Genomic DNA, 15,686 nt, shown 5'->3' on the forward strand with positions numbered 1-15,686 from the left:
CTGTCTTGTTGATAATAGCCTCATCTAACTGGGATGAGATGATGTCTCATTGTGGCTTTAATTTGCATTTCTCTGATTATGATTTTGAGCATTTTTTTCATGTGTGTGTTGGCCATTTTTACATCTTCTTTTGAGAAATTTCTGTTCAGCCCTTAGCCCCTTTTCTGGATCCCATTTGAAAGAGACATAGACAAACTGGAGTGTGAGCAGCATGATGTGGTCAAGTGATTGAAGGGTCTGGAAACTATAAAGAAAAGAGCAGAAAGAGCTGGGGCTAGTTAGTCTTAGGGGGAAACTCTCTGAGTATTTAAAAGATGTTGAGGAGACACTGGGTCAGGAACAGAAAGAGGAGCAGTGGCTGGCTTCCTAACGATTCATGTAACTCAGAAGTGGAATGTTAGAGCTTTTGGTGTTTGAACAGAAGTTCTGAGCCTACTTATGTGAGTGATGACCTTTTACTTATTTTAACTCATTAATTTAAAAATATTTCTCTCCTCACAGTGCACAGAGAAAATGATAAATTTCAGAAAATGTTTACTTCTTTTGTAGCATTGGACTGAAGGAAGCGTTTCCATCCTCCTGAAGATCACTTTCAACTCCTAGGATCAGAGAGGTAGCAGCAAAGACACTAAAGACTGGCTTAGGAGGGTCAGACCTAACCACAGGGCGAGGTTGTAGAGAAACAACAAAGTCTCAAGAACAAACCCCGTAACATCCACAGCTCTATAAAAGGTGGTTACTTTCTACCCCCACTTTACCGTCCTTCTGAAGGTCACTTCCAACTCTTATTGTGGGACTAGTGGCTAAAATTACGTTGGGTGCAGTTCCACTTGCAAAGTATAAAATTCAGTCGTTACGTCCCTCCCAACATCTCCAGCCCCTGCTCTCTGCTTATTTATAAAGCTTGCTGTTTATTGTCCATTAAAACACTATCTGAGTGAGGATGGGAGAGGAAAATTGTACCATGTATGGCTCTTCTGAGAAGACTTGGCAGAGCGCAGGTCCAGGACTTTAAACAGAGCACTGCGTCCATGATGCTGGGTAGCAGGACCCATTTAATCTTGCCTTTTGTGGTTTACTTTATAAGAGACCAAGCACTTGTGGCTACACAAAACATAGACCAAATAAAGGCATTTTCTGGAGCTGGATGCTCTGTGGCATTGCCTCACGGTGGGTGGTCCTAGGGAGGGCGTTTTTCCCCACCAAGCTGCATCCTGACTATAGAAGGGTGCCCACTGGCACATAGAGAATTGGTATTTCATTGATTTGATCAAAGGGAACGAATAGTTCCACAAATATCCCTTTCCTTTGACATGGTGTCGTTTTAGTAGCTCCCAAGCCAGAGAGGTGATCGTTTCTGTCACTGATTTGTCAGATTTCTGCCTCTTTTCACCCCAGTACTTTCAGAATTGTTAATTTGCAATTCATTGCTGATTTGCGTTCTTTAAAAATAAGAGTTAATGAGCTTCATCTCAGAAAATATGGAATAATAGCAAAAGTAGAGCCTCGCATTCACCATATTAGGAAAGAAGAGGGAAAGGGCCATTTTGAGGGGAGTCTTCCTTCTGCAGGTGCTGATGTGTTTTCATTCTCTCCTGGGGTGAAGACACCAGTATATTCAATTTATAGGGGTTCTGGGAAACAAAATCTTAAATTCCTGCTTTGAAAGTATATGTTAGGGTATTTTAGATTTGTTAAATCTAAAGTAGTACATTAATTTTTGATAATATTTTAGGGGCCTTAAAATAACTTCTCTGAGAGTGGGTGGGTTGGAGGCTCTATCAGTGAGCAGGAAATGCCTTGCGGGGGGCGGTTCTGTTGAAGGAGCTGTGCTGACAGCCCGCTGCAGCAGGGAGATGGACTTGGACCCAGGCAAGGGTCTGAGAAGGTGTCTCGCAGGGACAGCAGAAGTCTGTAGGAGGAGGTGGAGTTGGCCAGGTGGCAGCAGTGGAGGAGGGTGAAATGACAGGTGCAGGTGCCTCCAGGTGTGAGGGGAGGCATGGTCAGACCCCTGCCAGCAGGTCAGTAGGACTGGATTTGGGGAGAGAAGGGACACATGGAGGGAGGGACTGAAATAAGACCTCAGAGGTGAGCAGGGATCAGACCTCAGAGGCCTGGTAAGTCACAATAACGTGATGAAGCTTCATCAGGTCCCCCTCCCTGTCTTCTCAGGCTAATTTTTTCTAGTCTTCAGTTCCCCACGTGAAATGACCATGAATATGTCCCTTGAGGACTGGATGCAGCTCTGCCAGTGTGGTGTGACCATGGCCCCTTGGTGTGGTTAGTGGTGGTGTGATCTCCACAGGCCAAGGGCTGAATCCTGGCTGTGCTGCACGACCTTGGGGCAATATTTATTTCTTCAGCCCTCTGAGCATCTGTCAACACTGGCTGCAGTAGGGTGGTGGGCTTAGAGGAGAGCATGCCCCTAAAGCACTCGGCCCCGTCCCCTCATGTCCCTGTAGCTGTGTCACGTGTGTGGCTCATGTTGAGCCTGCAGGTGACTAAGACCCCTAAGTTTATTCCATACAACCTCTGTCCTCCGCTTGGCCTGTGGTCTGACCTATTGAAGTATTTCAGATGTCACGTTGGCTATTCCTCCCAGTTTTGTGTCATCCTCAGACATGTTTTCTGTATCCTTGCATCTTGGCTGAACACAGCACACAGGACAGAGTTGGCGCTCCACCGCAGGCCCTCCTTCAGCTCATCAGTTTCATCTTTTATCTTCTCATTCAACCCACATCCCACGGTGCCCATTCTTGCTGAAATCAAGCTATTCTATGTTCACTGTATTTTGGTGATTAATCCAATGATCCTGTCAAAGAAAAAAAATGTTAGCACAGTACAAAGTGTTATTTGAGAACTCACTCTGGCTTCTAATAATCACTGTGTTCTTTTCCATCAGCTCGCAAACCATCTGCTTCATCATCTATTCTAAAATGTTTTCAGGAACCCACATCTAACTGGGCTGTCTGCAGTGTCTGGAACCCATATTGTTGAAACTGGGATTTTTGACATGTTTGGTTTTCTGTCCCCTCTCTTCTTTTTAGAATGTTTTAAAGTTACCAGTGGTAAACTCTGTTCCATGAACACGTCTTCAGCACTTTTGAAACTTTATTAAGAGGCCCTGTAGGTCGGTCTCCTCACCTGCCTTGGGCTTCAGGTCCCCTTTCATGATATCACTTTGCCTTTTTTGAGTTTGAAACATTTGCTTACAAGACTAGATAAAATAACTAACTTAATCTGAGCACATTACCACGACCAAAAGCTAGTCTCGGCCTTTTACGTGCACCAGCTCTTGTAATCGGCACCACCTTTCATTACTCCCATTTTACAGCTGAGGAAGTCGAGACAGAAGGTGAAGGAACTGTCAGGAACTGTGAAGGGTTTGACGTCCTACCCTGCTTACCGAGTAACCTGTTAGCCTGCCGCAGTGTCCCGAGGGCTGGCAGAAGACAGGCAACCCTGAGCCAGGGGCTGAAGCGAGCCTTGTTCCTCACAGCCACAGCAGGAGCCAGCGCCAGCGTTTGTGCCGGCTCCCAGGGCTGCAGCTCCCACCGGTGACACCTGCACACGTGGAGGGTTGTGCTACAGAAGAATCCCGAGCTTCAGGGACCCAGCTCTTCTGTAATGCCCGACCTTTTCTCTGGAGAGACTCCCTCTCTGTCCAAGGCTGTAGGCTGTATGAACATCCTTGGACACGGAGAACCAGCACAAAGGCAGAAAATGCCTCTGCTCAGGAGGTGGGAGAAACAGCAGAGACCACAGCGAATTGTCTCCCAGCAGGAACTCAAGGTGGTGGAGTCAGGACTCGAAGCCAGGCCACTGACCACAGAGCCTGCCTCAAGACCCTCTCCCACGGGCTGCCCCCTGCCCTCAACGGCCAGGTGCAGGGGACACTGAGTCGCATGCCACGCTCTTCCCTGCGGCTGTGCTCTGGACTCGTCCTGGTTCCAGTCCCCCACTCCCGACACTCACTTGTTCCATCTGCGCTCCGTGACTTCCCTTTGCCCATCCAGCTCCACTCCGCACCCTCTCTGCCCTGCTCTGCCCCTAGGCTGGCCTGTGTGCCCTTGCCTCTTGGCCAAGGGGAGGCTCCGGCAGGGGACCCGAAGACTGAGGGGATGAGGGTAGGTGCTTGTCCCCCTGGCTGTGTCCCTCTGCCTGCCAGCAGCCCTCTCCTCCTGAACTTTCCAGGGGCTCCTCCTCCTCAGGCCTATGGTGCTGACAGCTCCCAGTGCTCCTAGCTCCAGGGTGTTTCTCCATCCTATGCATAATGCCCCATTCAAGGCTTTGCAAGTTTTATCCATCTGTCTTTTTTTTTTTTTTCCCCATCTGAGTCTTTTAATTGTCCATTTACAGGTTATTCAGCAAAACTGGGGCAGTATCCTGAGGGCAAGGCCAACGGCAGCACTGGGGTCCTGGACCATTTTTGGTGGTATCCTGGAGAAAATGGACTTTGGCCGAGGGTCTCGTCTCCCTCCTCTGGGCCAAGCACAGAGGCCGGCTTTGCCTTCTTCAGGGGATAACGAATGGGGTGCCACCCTGAGGAAGTGGTGGGGAGCAGGGCCTCATTACAGGAGATAGGAAAAGCCGATGGTGCCAGAACTTGGCATTAGCAGAAGGTAGAGAAGAAAGAGCAATACGCATCTGGTCAGAAGCCCCAGGTCTGGCTTCTCATCCTGTGCAAGTTCCTAGAGGATTGACCTAGGTCAAGCCATTTGACCTCCGAGTCCCACTTCTCTGTACAGGAGCCATGCTTCCTGCACAGGTGACTGTGCAGCTTCAAAGCGATGATTCCCGTGAACAGGGGCAGCAGGAAGCCAGCTGCTCAGCTGATGCTGTCGCAGTGGAAGGAAGGAGGGAGGTTGGGAGTGGAGGACTGTGGCCGTTATGGCTACTTTCCTTGCAAACCCTGGGCCCCAGACTTGGCTTCCAAGAGTTGTGGGCTGGGGTCTGGTCAGGAGCAAGAGGGCCTGAGGGAGGCCTGCTGGGTCTCCACGGCGCGCTGCTCTTCTCCGTTTCAGTGTTGATGGGAGTGTTGCTGCTCAAGGAGAAAGCAGAGATGCCATGTGGATAACTGACAGCAAAGAATGTCCCCCATGTTTCTCACTCCTCCCTGAAGATGGGATGCTTTTAAATAAGGACAGGGAAAGAGGAGGCTCTCCCTGCCCAGAAGCAGAGTCCCAGAGTCAGCAAAGGGGCTGTGCATTGACCGGAGAGCAAAGGCCTTGGGGTGTAATTGTGGTTCCCTTAACTCTGGTGACCATTTGCCTTGGAATTGAGTGGGGTCATTTCCCCTCAAACAGGCTGTTCCAGGTGCAGCTCTCTTCCCCAAAGAATGACACCTGCTTTAGTAAACTCCCACTCTGAAGATCAGTCTATACTAATGTATTAGTCCGTTTTGTGTTACTATAACAGAATACCTGAGACTGGGTAATTTATAAAGAACAGAGGTTTATGTGGCTCATGATTCTGGGACAGTTGCAGCTGGCACGGGCCTCGGGCTGCTTCTACTCATGGTGGAAAGTGGCAGCAGCTGGTGGATACAAGCAGATCACATGGTGAGAGGAAGCAAGACGGAGAGAGGGGACGTGCCGGGGTCTTTTAAACAATAATTTTTCACAGGAACTAATAGAATGAGGTCTCAGTCAGGCCCCCCTCCCCCAGGGAGAGCATTAATCCATTCATGAGGGATCCGCCCCCATGACTCAAACAGTTCCCAACACTGTCACATTGGGGATCAGATTTCCGCATGAGTTCTGGGGGGACAACACATCCAAACCCCATCAACTAAGAAAAATAATAAACTATATTTTGGCATTTTGGGACCAGCAATATGGAAGACAATAAAAATATGAAGAAAAATCCCTGGATTTCCAGGCATGTAGGATTACAACCCATTATCATAGAGGACTTGAAGTATTATTTTTTAAAAACTTTTTATTTGGAAATAATTTTAAACTTAAAGAAAAGTTACAAGAACAGTGCAAAGAATACTCTAGTACCTTTTATCCAGATTTGCCTTTTGATAACAATTTGACCCATTTGCTTTATCCTTCCTCTCCACCCCCTTGATATAGATGCACATTTTTTGGAACCACTTGAGGATAAATTATATTCGTATTTGATGGCAAGGTACATATCTCATGGCCCTTCACCCCTAAATACCTCAGTGTATATTTGCTAAGAATAGGGATTTTCTCTTACATAACCACTTCACAGCTGTCAACTTCAGTAATTTCAGTGTCCTTTTCTCTGATTTATTGTCCATATTCCAATTTTGTTGATTAACCTAATAATGTCCTTTGTAGCATTCTTATCCTTCAGGACAGGATTCAGTCAAAGATCAGGCTACCTTTCCATAGCTTTCTTACCTTCTGATGAGCCCATGAGCAGATCTCTCCCCCACCCTGGGCCACAGTTTCCTCACCTTTAAGATACAGAGGTCAGAGTTGCTTATGTCCGAGTTCCGCGATCAGCTGATGGCCCTGTAGTGTCCAGCATGGTGCTTTGTATGGCAGGGCTCTTTAGATATCTAGTTGAACACTCGTTCTCCAGAGAGACCAGGAGAAGCTTCCTACTTGAGGGAGATTGTCTCACCTCCCTCTCAAACAGGACTGCCGGTACTGGGAGCAAATCTGAAGGCTCTGTCCTGGCCTGTGAAAGATCTCAAAGATATCTGTTTAAAGTAATAACAGTAACAATGTATTTGGTGGTGGTTGCATATGGATGAATAATGAACGACAGCAATGCCACACGGCATGGGAGGGAGGAATTGGGAACACCTGTTGTAAGGTGCCTGCACCACATGTGAAAGGGTATAGTGTTATTTGAAGGTGAACTTAGATTAGTTTAAAATGTATATTCTAAACGCCAGGGCAACAATAATATGTTTTCTCAAAGAAATCCACTTTAAATGTAGAGATCTCGATAGCCCAAAAGCAAAGAGATGGAGAAAGATATTCTACGACATGAATCAAAAGAAAGTTGGAGTAGCTATATTAATAGCAGGAATCAGAACAAAGACAATGATATGAATAAAAAATGCACTACATAATGATAAATGGGTCAATTCTTTAAGAAGTTAGAACAATGTATGTGCCTAACAGCAGAGCATCAAAATATGTAAGGCAAAACCTGATAGAACTAAAAAGAGAAATGGACAAATCCACTATTGCAGTTGGAGACTTCAACATACCCCTGGCAGTAATTGATAGATCAAGCAGGCAGAAAATCAATAAGGCTAGAGTTAAATTAAACTCTATCAATCAACTGTTAATCAACTTGATCTAATTGACATTTATAGAATACTCCATCCACCAATAGCAGAATACACATTTTTTCCTCAAGCTTGCATGGACCATTCATCAAGATAGACCACACCCTGGGTCATGAAACACACTTTACAAATATAAAAGAATAGCAATCATCCAAAATCAGTTCTCAGTCAGTTCTCCACAACAAAATTAAACTAGAAACCAATTAATGGGAAAATATTTGGAAAATCCCCAAATATTTGGAGATTCAACAACACACTTCTAAATAATCCACAGGTCAAGAAAGTCTCAAGAGAAATTTTAAAATATTTGGAGCCAAATGGAAATTAAAATATATCTTATCAAAACTCGTGAAAGTAGTGCTTAGAGGGAAATTTATAGCATTAAAGAACAAGAAAGAGCTAAAATTAATAACCTAAGCTTCCATCCTAGGCAAGTAAAGCAGGAAAATCAACTTAAACATAAACCAAGTAGAAGAAAGGAAATTAAAAATATATTCAGTTTCTCCCAGAAAAGGTACAAGAAAGAGGTAGCTCCACTGCTTGGAGGGAATAATTGTGATAACAATAGTAATAATAGTGTATTCATCCTTTTTCCGTCACTTAGAATACCTGTTTTAGGAATATTGGGTAATGTACAAAGAAACAAAATGTATTTCTTACAGTTCTGGAGGCTGAGAAATCCAAGGCTGAGGGGATATGCACCTGGTGAGGGTCTTCTTCCTTTTGTGGACTCTGCAGAATCCTGAGGCGGTGCAGAAACCACATGGTGAGAGGGCTGAGCATGCTAATGTGCTGCTGCTGCTGCTTATAAAGCTGCCACTCCCATGATAACCCATTTATCCATTAATCCATTAATTCATAAATGGATTAATCCACTCACAAGTGCAGAGCCCTTATGATCCAATCACCTTCTAAAGACCCCACCTCTCGATGCTGCCACACTGGGAACCAAGCTTCCACATGAGCTTTGCAGGTGTAAACAGCATCAATAATAATGATAATGCTGCTGCTGCTGCTAATTAATACTTTCTGGGGGCTGTTTATGTGCCAGAGGCTGTTCTAAGCAATTCTCATGTACTCACACATCCAATGCTTACAATAACCCTGTGAAGAAAGTTCTGTTAGAATCCTCATTTCACAGATGAGACACTGAGGCACTGAGCCATTAAGTAACGTGCCCAAGGATACACAGCCGCTAAGGGAAGAAGCAAGTATTTAAGTGAGGCCGACTGGCTCCAGAAGAGGCAGAACCATTCAATTCCTGTTCTGCCTCTGTCTTCTCTGGAAGAACAGTAACTGGCCTTTTAGAACAACTTATGTAAACTTGCCCCATGCAAACATTAGGAAGAGTCCTGAGATGCCACCACAGGGAGTGCAAGAAATATAGATGCTCTCGTGACCCTAGAGAAGCTGTTATTAATGTCTGAGAAATCATAGAAGATAGTGCTGCTGCCAGGAGATTTGTGCAGATAAATTCCCCACAGGAATTCACTGGAGAACGCCACAGGGCTCTGCTCCAGACAGTGCATTTATCAACAGCTTGGACGAAGTCAAGCTCATTGAATGGGCTGATGCTGCACAGTTGAAAGGAGAGCCTCAAGGGACAGCAGAACTGGGACGCCACTTTCAATTCAGTACCATTAAACAAGGTGACTTGGGCCCAACAAAACTTGCAAAATACAAGTCAGGGAGGACCTAGGTTAAGAGGAGTCTGACAATAAACTCAGGGTTTAGGGAACCAGAAGCCACAAATGAGTTGCAAGAGTGGTGTAGCTGTCTCTAGCTGCACTGAAAGGGATCCAGTGTTTGGGCTAGATGCTCTCAAGCTGGACATCCCATCAGAATCATTTAAAAATTTCAGATGCCCAAGCCCCACCCTCAGAGATGCTGACTGGGTGGGTCTGTGCTGAGTTGAGGGACTGAGAGTGTTTGAAAGCTCTCGAGATATTCTGAATGGCAGAGGGTTTGAGAACTACTGGTCTCATGGGAAGGTGGTAGTTGTCCCAGAAATAAAATCAAGGTTTTTCTGAACACCAAAGCAGAGGAAGTATGAGCAGTCAGGTCTTCCAGGATCAGCCTGGTTTGCAGCAGAGGCTGAGGCCAAGCGAGTATTAGCAGTCCCTGTCCAAAGATGCCTCTCGAAGGTGTTACTCTGCTTCTGATTCAGGGCCTTCAAAGAGCTCCTTGCCTTGGTCACTCCACATGCTAGAGGAATCTTCCTACGTGGAAGCTTTCCCAACTCTCATTAGAGAAGTCGAGAGACTGTAGGCTTTGGGAATAACAGTGGTGGTCAGAGTGTCTTGAGGGGGAGCCTGTCACACAGGAGGCCCTCCCTGCCAGAGGTGGTGGGTCCCTTCCTGTCCTGTCTTTTCTTGCTGTCCAGGGGTAAGGCATGGAGCATAGCCACGCAGCCTTTTTGGATGGCCCCGAATGATCATCAGCTCCTGGTATTCAGGCTCTCATACAGTTTCTTCTTTCACTGAATCAGGGCTGACCTGTGTGATTAAAAGAATGCAGCAAGACTTATGGTGTGTGACTTCAAGAGCAGGTGAGAAAAGGCATTGCGGTTTCAACCTTGTTTTTTGGATTGCTTGCTCTGGAGGAAGCTGGCCACCGTGTCATGAGGACACTCAAGCAGTGCCATGGAGAGCCTCACAAGGGAAGAAGCTGACTGTCACACCAGCATGCTGGTCACGTGAATGCACCACATTTGAAATGGGTCCTCCAGCCCTGATGAGCCTTCAGATGACTGTAGCTTCACCAGCAACTTGCTGACCTATCACCAGAACCACACATCTCAGGCCTTCTTATCGTGTGAAGCAAAGTAAAACACTAATTTATCTAAGCCAGGGGTTGGCAAAGTACAACCCACAGACCAGCTGCCTGTTTTTGTAAATAAAGTTTTATTAGAAAATAGCCACATCCCTTCGTTTATGTGTTGTCTGTGGCTGCTTTCATGCTACAGTGGCAGAGTAAGAAGTTGTGACAGAGGCCTTCATGGCGCACAAGCCTAACATATTTACTGTCTTATCTGGTCCTTTGGAAAAAGTTCGCCAACCTTTATCTAAGCCTTTGCTTTTTTTAAAAAAAAGTTTTATTTGCAGCTGAATGTGATACCTAAGTGATAAATGGTCCAACCCACAGGACATTTGTTTTAGAAGAACAAATGACTCAGTGATGTGGAAGCTCATGGAGGATTTTGTCAGAAATACCATCTGGCTTTCCATATTATGCACTGACCAAAGGTTTGGTTTACCAACAGCGTCAACCAGGAAACAGAATCCATCTGAGCTGAATCAGAGATGAGAGAGGGTCAAGAGAGCAAACGCAGGATACGGAGGCACTCAGAGACCTGCAACAGTGGGATGCCATCACCTCCTGCAGGGCAGGGAAAGGGAAGAAGTGGTGTTTCCAGGGCCATTGATCTAAACCAGCCTTGATCCTTACTTATAAATTAGGACCAGTCAATAATTATGGTTTACGCTACTCTAAGAATTCAGAGGAGTTTGAACCAGCTGTGTCAGACAGAGCAAGATTGGGAGCTGGAACAGTTACCCAGAGGAGGTGGCTTCTGGAATCACTGTTGCTACAAGTCTACTATCTAAATGTGCAAAGTAGCTTGTAGCCTCATTTGCATTTTGTATGTACAAACTGATTTTTTCATCTTTCTGCAAATGCCAAAATCATATCTTAGTTGTAATTTTTTTATCAGATTTTTTTTTTTAGCCACGAGTGTTATCTATAATTAAAGGAGAAACTGCCTGAGATCGTATAGCATTTTTTGCCCAAAGAGGAAACCAGAATGTTCAAAGTCTCTCCAAAGTACAAGGTAGTCTTTTCTCTAGAAATTTTGCAATTTTATATTTGATGGGTCAGAGTAAAAAGATCCTTGAAAAGCAGAACTAGACACGGGCTCTCCCCGTTGCCCTCCCCGTTGTCTCTGGGTTGGAGCCAAACCCTCTGGTGATTTTTCAGACACTGGCATGCTCGCTCTTCTTCTGGGAATATTGAAGGTCTTGCCTGGCAATACATGCCAGTGCAAGGCTGCCATCTTCCTCTTTCAGGCGCTAAGACCCAGGCCCTGCCCCAGCCACAGTTCAGATGTTTCAAAAGAGGAACAAGCTTCCTTGCCTTAAGATACCTCTAAGGACTCTGCCCAGGTGAGAGAGCAGCTTCGGAAAGACCACCTGGTTTGTGCTTGCTGGTTTGTACTGTAACCTGCCGTTCCAGTTACTGCTGCTGTTTAACTACTTACCCCCAAACAACTGCTTAAAACAACCATGATGTTCTGCTTAATGGATTCAGCTGTTCAGGAATTTGGGCAAAACGCACCAAGGAAGACTTGTCTCTACTCCTCATTTCAAGCTCTTACCTAGGAAGCCTTCAAAGCCGGGGTGACTCAACAGTTGGGGGCTGGAAACATCCAAAGTCTCTTTCAATCTCATGTCTAGTCCTGGGGTGGGAAGGTGTGAAGACTAGGGCAGACCACCCACGTGTGGCTTCTCCATGTGGCCGGACTCTCTCACAACATGGCGACTTCTGCATAGCTGGATTCCTTACAGGGCCACTCACGCTCCGAGTTCTAGTGAATCAGGCAGAAGCTCATGGCCCTTTTTTGATCTGACCCTGAAAGTCACACGACACCACATCTGCTGTTGGCTATTGCTCCATGCAGCTGCAAGCCCACCCATATTCAAAGGAAGGGAAAATAGAGCCCACTCTTGATGACGAGAGTATCTAAGAATTTTATTTTTAAAATTTTTTCCCATTTTTAAGTTCTATTTATTTATTTATTTATTTTTAATGTATCAATACACAATGTAGTTGATCTTTGTGTCCCTTTACCAATTCTTTCTTTCCCCCTCCCCCATCAACATCATATCTGTTCACTTATCTTAACAAGTTCAAGGAATTATTGTGATTGTTGCCTTCCCTCCCCCCATTTATTTGTTTGTATATTTATTTATTTATTTTTATTAGCTCCCACATATAAGTGAGAACATGCAGTATTTCTCTTTCTGTGCCTGACTTGTTTCACTTAATATAATTTTCTCTAAGTCTATCCATGTTGCTGCAAATGGTAGTATATCATCCTTGTTTACAGCAGAGTAGTATTCCATTGTGTGGATATAATACATTTTGAGTACCTAAGAATTTTAGTGCCATGTTTTAAAATCATCCTACTTGCACATGTAGTCAGAAGTTTCATTTGCCTGTAGAAAGTGATATAAACCTAAATGTAGTGTAGATTGGAGAAACCCCACCCGGATACATGCACGCAGGCTATGCTGAGTGAAATTTCTAACTGGACTGCAGAGGTCAGAGCTTTTGACTCCAAATAATCATTGTGTGGCCGTGATGGTGGTGGTATCACTGAGTGTTGTTAAAGGACTGTGAGTTGGCTGTTTCTGTGCCATCTTTCTCTCCTGACTAACATTTGAGGTCCATTGCAACCTTGAGAGGAGAAACTTGGAAAATCATGTAACTGCACCCTGTTCGGGTAGGGCAGAAAGAAGAGCTGAGGATCAGATTTGTCCAAGGTCATGAACAAGGTGTGGTCCTTTGCCAGTTCCTAAAGGAGATGGGACTACCATGAGGCTGGGCAAACCATGAAGCCAGGAGCAAGAAAAGACAATGTTCAATGGTGGATAAAGAGAACTCGGAATGGATTGAAAGAGAAAAGCAGATCAGTCAGTAGCTAACAAGAGGTTATAGAACTAATTAGCTTGATTTTATCATTCCACATTGTATACATATACAAAACATCAAATTGTACCCCATAAATGTATACAATGATTTCTCAATTAAGAATAATATTAATAATATGTTGGGTAGGGGGAAGAGGGAAAGCAGAGTAAGAGAGAGAATGCATGAATGTAACATAGGCCCCGGCCAGTGATTAAATGAGGAAGAGATGTAGAGACCCTTAGTAAGGGCTCATGAATGGCGGGGCTAGGGTGTTGCTCCTGGTTTGGGGGAAACAAAATAGAAAGAAATTTCAAGGCTGAATGTGATACTAACATGGACATTAGACATTTTCCAGTTACTGTGAGGGAGGAATGTGGTTATAAATACATATCAACAAGGTCATGTTTTTGCCATGAAGCATCCACAAGATAGAACTGACCTCCCACATATCGACAAAAGCCCTTCTAATGGTGTGGTCAGCTATTGTTGTCACATTTGATAACATTCTGAGAATGAATTAGGACCCAGTGGTTTCTGGATGTGCATGCCTGCTGCTCTAGCAAGTCAGCTCTTTAGTTTATTTGGAGATTTTCATTCATTATCTCATGCACCCTTACAAGCTTGTAAAGTAGTTGGGGAAGGTATTATCATGCCCATTTTTTGGATGGAGAAACTAGAATGGGGGAAGTTAAGTGGCTTCCTAAGCCAGGCCAGGACTGGAATGCAAACCTCAGACCTCCTGGTATTGCCAGGGCCTGTGGCGGGAGCTCAGGTGTGCCATGAGCAGCTGGCCCTGTCTCGCAGTGGCAGACGTGAGAAGGAAATGTTTGCTTCTTGCATTTGGAGTCCAGTTCAATGCCAGTCCCCTTCCATATAGGCGTACCCACCGCCAGCCCCACATACAATGCGGCTGGTACGGTCATCTGTGTCTCAATGGCTGCCGTGTCCTGTGTGCCATGTCTTTTCTCATCCATCAGTTGTCTGTCGCAGTGTAACAAGCCACTTCAAACCTTCATGGCTTAAAACAACCATTTATTTTTCCTCACATTTCTGGGGGTCAGTGACCTGGGCGGTTTTCTGCCATTCTCACTTGTGCTCACACACAAGCTGTGGTTACCTAACGACTAGGCTTGGGGCTGAAGCGTCCAAGAGGCTGTCACTCACACATCCAGCAGTTGGTGGGACACCTTGCTTCTCCTCTAAGTGGCCTCTTATCCTCCAGTAGGCTAGTCCAGGCTTCCTCACAGCCCAGCGGTCTCAGGGTCCCAGGAAGGCGAAGGTGGAAACTGCAAAGTCTCTTGAGGCCTAGACTCATGAAACCACACAACATCACTTGCACCACATTCTATCGGTTAAAATAATTCACAAAGCTGGTCCAAATTCAACAGGTAAAGAAACAGACTCCTAGGATGGCATCTTGATGGGAGGGACAGCAATGTCACATTTCAAAGGGGCTGGGACTCATTGGGAGCCTATATCACAATGATCTACGATACTCTGTGATCTGGTGAACAATAATGAACCCAAACATGTCTCTGATAGAAAAAAGTCAGCCTCTTTCTACTAGGGCACTTGCACATCAGCTGGTGTTCTTTGGTGGCAAACAATAGAAACAGACTCTAGTTAACTTAGAACAGTCTTGCAGGAGAAGTGCATCGGGAAGCTCACAGACTTGATGGAAGAGTTTCGCAATGAGACCTCAAAAGTGACAGGAACAGGCAGCTCTGGGGATTGCTGAAACAGGGATTGATGGACAGCCTTTTTGGGGAACCACCACAGGAATCATTTAGTTCCAGCTGATTTTTTGTTTTTTGGTCTGTGTCATTTGGCTTAAGATTCAGGTTCCCTGGGGAGCACTGGCTTGACCTGGGATATATTCTCACTGTGTGGGTGGGTACTGGGGCCAGGGACCTCGATTGATGGGAACACATGGAGTGGGGAGGACATGTTGTCCCAAAGGAGAGGCAAGGTACCGTGGTAGAAAGTGGGAGAGGTGCTAGGCAGGAACAAACATCCGCTGTCCGCTGATTTCTCTCTATTCCCTGTGGGAGCTTATTTGGATCTTTGGGGCCTGAGAGCGATTTATGAATGAAAACACTGTTCTGTCTCAATGGCTTTGCTTTTCCCACAAAAACAAAAGCAATAATTGAAAATCTTTCTTTCCTCCGTCATGCAAAATAAAATCTTGGGTTAACTTTTGTCTCACTTTTAGGTCTCACTGGACCTAACTTATCAAATGCAAGTGTTCCCTGAGGTTCTATCATTCTCTCTGTTTGGTTCTCGACATCCCCTCTGAGCCATGTTAGCCCCGATCATGACATCAGTTCTCACTCCCTGCAGGTGCCTCCTTAAACTAAGTCTTTGTTACTGACCATTTCCAAGTGACTGTGAGAATTCTCCACCCAAATCCGCAGGACTCAACCTGCTCAACAGGCTATGGCAGGGCCCGCATATTGGCTCATTCAGCATCAATTTCAATCTCCTTATGCATGTCTCTCCACACTGTAGAGTCTGGAAAGATAAAAATGACATTTTTCAAACTCCTGTGCAGCTGACCATGCTTGACTGAGTCCCACCAAGCAGACCCATCCACGTGAGACCCGGAGGCAGAAGTGAGCTCTGTTAGGTGTGGGTGCCCTCTGGAAGCTGCATGGATGATCATAGGAGTGCTCCATCTAATTTCAGAGTCACTGTGTTCTGGGGCAGCAGAGGTGAAGCT

Source organism: Cynocephalus volans, chromosome 1, assembly GCF_027409185.1.
Source record: "Cynocephalus volans isolate mCynVol1 chromosome 1, mCynVol1.pri, whole genome shotgun sequence".
NCBI classification, from domain to species: domain Eukaryota; kingdom Metazoa; phylum Chordata; class Mammalia; order Dermoptera; family Cynocephalidae; genus Cynocephalus; species Cynocephalus volans.